This window comes from Microtus oregoni, unplaced genomic scaffold (assembly GCF_018167655.1).
Source record: "Microtus oregoni isolate MIOR12 unplaced genomic scaffold, Mior012 000046F_ref0000063, whole genome shotgun sequence".
Lineage (NCBI taxonomy): Eukaryota > Metazoa > Chordata > Mammalia > Rodentia > Cricetidae > Microtus > Microtus oregoni.
Window position 1 is genome coordinate 18,661,772 of NW_024543220.1, and position 6,975 is coordinate 18,668,746.

Below are 6,975 nucleotides of genomic sequence, written 5' to 3' on the forward strand. Positions count from 1 at the left end.
TAGCAGATGGCAGAGCTGGACACAACCCAGATCTGAGTGTTCCTGGTTCCTTATGTCTCCAGCCTGGAGCACAGAGGGTAGAAATGACCCTGCCCACCTTCTGTCGCCTGCCCTGCTGCCCTGGCTGAGCCTGGGTCCCTTGGGTTCCTCTACATCTCCAGAGAAGACCAGGGAGCAGAGGCTTCCGTGGTTGGGTGGTGAGGCCAGTGGAATGAGAGAATCAGGACAGCCTAAATTCTCCAGGCCCCAGGGCGACTGAACAGAGACCTCAGCAGCCCCTTGTGTACAAGGAGTTTCTCCATGGAAATCCTCTGGCTGCCTGAGGTGAATGGTCAACTGGGCCTGGAGTAGCCAGTGCTCAGCCCCTTGCAGAAGGGAAGGCGTGTCCTGGTCTCTTCCCCACCTGTGGGTTGAGGAAGATTTCTCCTCTGAAAGGGCTTGTCCTCAGTAGGAGTCAGGTGACCAGGCAGTAGCACCTCTCCAAGCAAGAGTCTCGGCGGCAGCTGGGAGGACATCTATCCCAATGAGGACAGTGTGAGGTTTATACATTGGAACCCACTGTCCAAATACCAGGGTCTCAGCAGAGACACGGAGCCTGAACAGTATATGCCCAGTGGGCTCCACAGCTCAGCCCTCTGGCTGAATAAAGCAATGTGATCTTGAATGTGGGCCAGCAGTCTGTGTGCTGAAGGGTGGGGTTGGGACTCTAGGGTCTGGGGTATCACGTACACACTCGGGACGGGGGCCCACTTTCGTGGCTACTGAGGGATAGAGACAAGGAAGGCAGACCCTAGACCTGGTGGTCCCAAACATGGTCCTGAGCCTTCAATAAATCTCGTGTTGAAGTTCTGTCCCTACTGGCCCCTCAGAGCTTCTGGGGTACTGCTTAACCTATCCCCCACACCACAACTCCAGCAACTTCCCAGGGCTAGCAGGACAGAAAGTGACTCTTGTTCACAGGAATGCTTGCTGTCATCTCCAGCCCACCCCCACCCCCACCCCCCGCCCAGGGTGGGCTTCGCGGACCCAGGTGGTGAGCCACCAGTGCGGCTGTCGTTTTCCAGGAAGCCCCCTCCCTAGAGTCCTGCCTAAGCTTGCAGCTGGCCTTTGGGAGGGATCCAGGCTGCTCCTCCAGAGGCCCAGGCTCTGCTGGAGAAATATCCCTGCCAGATGTTGCTCTCTCTGCAGGCAGGAGGCCAGCATGAGGTAATGGGAAAGATTAACCCGTCCAGATCCGCAGCCCCCTGCCACCATGTCTATAGCCAGCCACGCTAGCTGGCAAGTAGGCTGAGAGGGCCCCTTGAGGAGGGGGTAAGAGCCCAAGGGTCCTTGGTACAAGGATGTCTCCAAGTATTCTTGGGGCACTGCAGTCTACAGTAGCCTCAGTGGATGACTGCTGCCCATGGCACCCAACCCCGGCCTTGCACATGGATATTTCCAGAATATCCCCTAGTCAATGGTCCCCACTTTTCAAAGCCCTTGCCTCCATCCCCAAGGTCAGGCCTGCTGCTTAATCTGCTCCCTGTGAAGGGGGGGGGGGGGGGTCATTGTTGGAAACGTTGATTAAATTAAAGGGTTGCAAGAGGCCTTAGGGTACAAAATGAGATGTAGCCAGTTCTGCCCACTGACCTCTGGCATAGATGCCCACCATCCGCAAACACAGAGGGTCTATGGCTTCTCCTATGGCCTGTACCACTGCCCTGGCTCTCTGTATCCTCGGCTCCTCTCCCTCTTCAGAGAGGGCCAGGGAGCAGGGGCCCTGTGTGGATTGGGTGGTGAGGTAGAGGGCGGGGTGTGTGTGTGTGTGTGTGTGTGTTTGTGTGTGTGTAAGAGGGCAGATTAGAGCAGAAACCTCTGACTGCAGCTCCCAAGGTGCCTGCTCTCTGAATGCTTTTCTGTGTGCGCAAACACTGGCTCCAGCAAAGTGTCTGCTTCCTGCCTCTGCCCAGAGGAAGCTTCAATGTGTCCTCATGAGTCGGGGTCATGCTCCCAGGATGGCGCTTTGATGGTGGGGCTCCAAGTCCAGAGACAAGGTTGCCATGGAGACCCATGGGGACACCCACGTGCCACAGCCTGTAGCGTGGGTCAGCTGCTTTTCTGGAGAAGTCTCTTCCTCCTCAGAGGAAGAGGATTGCAAATGCTACATGAATTCTCAGTCTCCATTGCCAGCCAGGGCTTCAAGAATATCTACCCTCAGGTTTGTGGGCTTTGGGACAGCCCCAGACAGCCTTGAAGTCCCTCAGGCCAAATCGCCAGCATCAGTGCCACTATGTATCCTTGAGCTCCCAGCCAGGTCTCGCAGGGAAGGGAGGCCTGGGATTTCCCACTTACCCTTGACCGCTTGGCTCTGCCTTGCTGGTCTCTTTGGGCATCGTGCACGCTGCCCGTTTTAGCTTTGTCGTGTCTCTTTCAAACGACTGCATGCAACCAGAGCTTCCCTGGCTGCTTCTCATGAGAAAATAAAACTGTCAGTTTTCAAACAACAGAACCAAAAATAAATTAGGTTCATGTGCAGCCTGGGAGCCGAATAAGTTGGAATCACTGAGCACAGTGGGTTGGGGGGAACCAGTGAAGGGGATCGGCCTCCATGGAGCAATCAGTTGGGCACCGTGGGCACGGCCTAGAACAGTGAGCTGCCTATCTGCCTCATGATGAGAGACCACCCCTGTGTAAATCAGGCCCCACCTCGCTTGCTCTGTAGGGAGACCTCGGACCTCTCCATTTCTGTTCGCTGTGGGACCCTGGTGCCACCCCACGCTCCAGTGCCCACCCAGCTCAGTCTCATGGTCTTAGGACTGCTATATAGCTTTGGGCTTATTCAACAGCCCAGCCCCTCTTACTGCACCTTCAAACATTATTGCATTGTTGTTGTTGTTGTTGCTGTTATAATGTGGGGCCCATGAAGACTCACATGGTGATATAATTTTATACCCCATCTCTAGCGGAAATTCCTGGCTGCAGAGGTGCATGCCAGTTGGGGAGATACTACCAAGTTACCCTGTCCACTTCGCATATCCTGAGATGGACAATATTGTGCCCATATTGGGGACAGTGGTAGGAACTAAAGCTTTGTATAGTTTCCCTAACCTGATATATGAAGTACTTGGCTTTAGCCCCCCTCCATGAGCAGATCAATGTGTCCCCAGCGATATATTATGGTGCTCCTCCCCAGAGCACTGCCTTCCCTGTCTGGCCACCAATAAGAGGATCTTTGTCAGCTAGTACCAAGTGGTTGCTGAGGGCCCACAGCTCAGATGATGGTCACCCCTGGTGGTGGCTCCAGGATTACATTTTTCACATCAGTGGCTCTGGAGACTCAGACAGCGAGCATCGTCCTGCCCCAAGAGATGTTACCACGCGAGTTCTCTGCCCAGGTGACTCACTTGGCATTTGGCATTTGGTAAACAGGAGGTAAGAGACAGGAGCCACCCTAAGAGACGGGAGCCACCCTAAGAGACGGGAGCCACCCTGTCCACGGTGTACCTCAGGCATGTAGCCCGGTCTGGCCTCAGCTACATCATAGGACCCTGTGTGCCAGTGCCGAGGGGATGTGGGCTCCCCAGAATGAAGAAGAATTGTTGTCCGTGCTGAGGTGCAGAACAGGGGAACAGGGGAGTCCCCTGTGTGGGGCCTCTGGGTGGGGCCACATGCCTGCCAGGCATCTCTCCTAGTTCCAACATCCACAGTGAGGAGCCATGGAAACAGAGTGCAGCTCATGGAAAACATTATTTTCTTTGATGAGTCATATTCTAAGTTGGGAGGAAAGTTCACTAGACAGTCGAGGCAATACAGGGAACAACGCAGTCTTTGTTCAGTCAATGTGAAGAGGGTTTGGGTCTTTGGTGTTGGCAATAAAGGCAGCTCTCCAGAGCCCACACCCTGGGAAAGACTGAAGACATTCCGGAAATCCCACAGCCCCCAAAGTGGGCCCTTCAAACACTGGGTAACCCCATCCTTTGGATTCCACGCCTGTCCCCCTGGGCTCATGTCACCACTCTCTCTGAAGGCATGTGGCTTTTTTCTGGGACTGGAAAATCCCAGATCTCTCTTCTTCTGGCCTTGCCTGGAGTGCAGGATGGACAAACTCCTTGTCCAGTTAAGAGGCTCCTGGAATTGCCCAGGCTGTGAAAATGCTGGGCACCGGCGTTTGTATATTGGGAAGCTCAGTGAACGGGGTCAAGCAGTTGCCAAACATGTGGCTTCTCTCTTCAGCTGTGAGGCCTTGGAGTCGGTGTGCAGTAGGCAGCCAGCGTCCTTGGCTGTGACACACACCCTCAGGTCAGGGAACCCTGTTCCACACGTGTCCTCTGCCCTGCAGCCTGCAGCCTTTGGGATCCCTTTTCTAACTGATTTTCTTGGGTAGAGCCCATGGAGGGCACTAGTCATGTCTGAACTGTCCTGGGAGGGCAAGGGGGTCACCAAGATGCTGCCCATAGGGCCAGAGATCAGCAGAATCCCAAGTTTGTACCTAGCTCCTTAGGCCATGGATCAGCCCGATGCCATAACTGAACAAACGGGACGAGCCCTCCCACCCCCCAACTCTGTCAGAATGGCGATCTGCAAGGCACAGGCTGATATTTGAAATCAGCATTTGAGGCTGTGACTATACCATTAAAACCAGAAACTCAGTGTGGGACCAGTGAGCCCAGGCCTCCACTCAAAGGGACTCTCTACCTGGGCTACAATGCCCATCCAACCACAGGGCACTGGGGATTTGTGCTACAGCCTTCAGGTCTCACAGCAAAAGCCCCTTATCCTTGGTCCTACATAGCTGACCACGCGGACCACCAGACCACGAAGAGTGTGTTTGAGAGGCCCCTGAGCCACCAGAGTTCCAGAAGGGCCTGGTCAGTAGGCCACATGTTCTGGACTTGGAACTAACACAGTCAGTACTGTTGCTGCTGGATGACATGGATGATGGCCTGATTTGTAAGCATAGGCACAACAGGGTGTGTTATGGGGGCCCTTGCTGTCCCCAACTGTGGGCAGGTCCTGAGAGACAGCAAGAGCTACAAGGAACTCAGACTGGCATGGCAGTCACCAACTGAGACCACAGAGGGTCAGTAGGGTCTAGTTAGTGCGTCACTACCAGGGCACATTGGCTCAAGACCAGAGCAGGGGGCCTCCCGGGCCTCTCTTATCTGTAGCCCTCCTCCCTGAAGACCCCACTACCCGATCATGAGACCCCTGCATCACAGCCTGTCCCCTCCTAGTAGGAGACCCCATGTATGTATGTATGCCTGGGCAGGCAGGCACCACAGAGGCAGGGATCTGCCGCCCATCGCGCATCACCCGAAGCCACAGCAGTTCTTACAGACGCAGATAAGGGATTTTTGCCTTCTGGTTTTCTAAAACATTTCTAAGTAAGACACAAAAATGGTTCCCATGATGGTGGCCTATGGCCTCTGGGGCCCATACACTAAGCAGGATTTGAGTGAGGTTAAATACCCCTACCTTCCCCAAAAGCAAGCTTTAAATTTTTTTCTTCTTCCTCAAAGCACTGGAAGAGAAGACACTTTCAAAAGAGGCTGGGAGCTGCCGGGACTGGTCGTCTGCAGGCAGAGGAGGCGCTGTTGCTCCGTGGAGAAAAATGGTTCTTCACTCCTTCCTGACCACGCCCAAGACTTCAGAGCCAGCCAGGGGCTGGCAAAGGCAGTTTCTGTGGGGTTTTCACTCTTTCCAGTTTCTACTCACTTTTTCGGGTGACACTCCCCCTCCCCCATTACAAAGAGCTGGAAATAGGAAAGAGCCCCTCAGGCTCTCCTGTTCTCCCCCCCCCCAGCCCTGACCCTTCTGCTTAGCAGCCATGCTCCAAGGGGCTCCTCCTTGCCCACTTGACTCACTGACCCCCAGCCATCCTGTGTGGGTACTTGAGACCTGACAAAGTCTCTGGAACTTGGTTTGGAATTTTAGATCCAGGGGTTGCCTAGCCCTGAGTCCCCCAGGGACTGTAGGCAGGTCTGCAAGGGAAGAGAGAACCTCAGGTCATGGGGAGCAAGCCGTGGTCTTGCTGCTGCTCTGGACTTATTGGACACACACACACACACACCTGCAAACATACACACATGTGAATTAAGGCATCTATTTATACAGGTTAAGTCTCAGCGCCCTTGGTACCCCACACTTTTCCAGTCCTAATCTTCCCATGGCTTAGGGCAGTTTTCTCCAAAGCACTAAAGACCAGGCTGGCTTCGGGGGCACACTGCCCAGGAGAGATACACCCAAAAGTGACCTGCAGCCTGGCAAAGATTGGAGTCAAGGGTAAATAGCAAGGAGCTTGTCCAGATATAGCCCTAGTAGCCTCCATAGGAGCCTAAAGTGATCCTGGGGTGGGGAAAGGCAGCAAAACACAGAGGTAAAGAGGCAGAGAGCGGGATGAGGGAGAATGAAGGAACGGCGTTGCCATGGGATGGAAAGGGCCATGTGTGGACCTGCAGCAGTGGAAGTGGGGGACCAGGTGGCTGCAGCGGGGGACCAAGTGGCTGGGATTCTCCAGGACTCGCCGTGTATTCTCTCCAGCACAGCTCTCCTGTCCACAAAGACAACCTGAGGAGAGGAAAAGCAGGTGTCGTAGGGCCGCCGAGACCAGCTACAAAAGGACAAATGAAGCCGTTTGAAGGGTCTGCTCTGAATTCCTTGTGTAGAACACCCCCAAGCACAGCTGACTGCACCACTGAGCTGTGCTTCCCATCCTGAGGCTTCTTCTGCGCTATCATCCACCCATCCTGGGAAACACAAGAGGGGCAATGAGATTTGTACCAATAAGACCGTGTGCACACCATGGCAACACAGTCTCTTTTGTCAGACAGGCATGAAGACAAAGGATGCGATCACAAGGAGTCCTGGGATCAGGTGTCCCTGTTGGTTTTCTTTAAAGAACTTTTACTATTGATGATGTTACTATTTGTAATCAAGCTTTTGTGTTCTAGCAACTACACCAGTCTTCTGGGATTTTCTCTGGGCAAGGATGGCTCT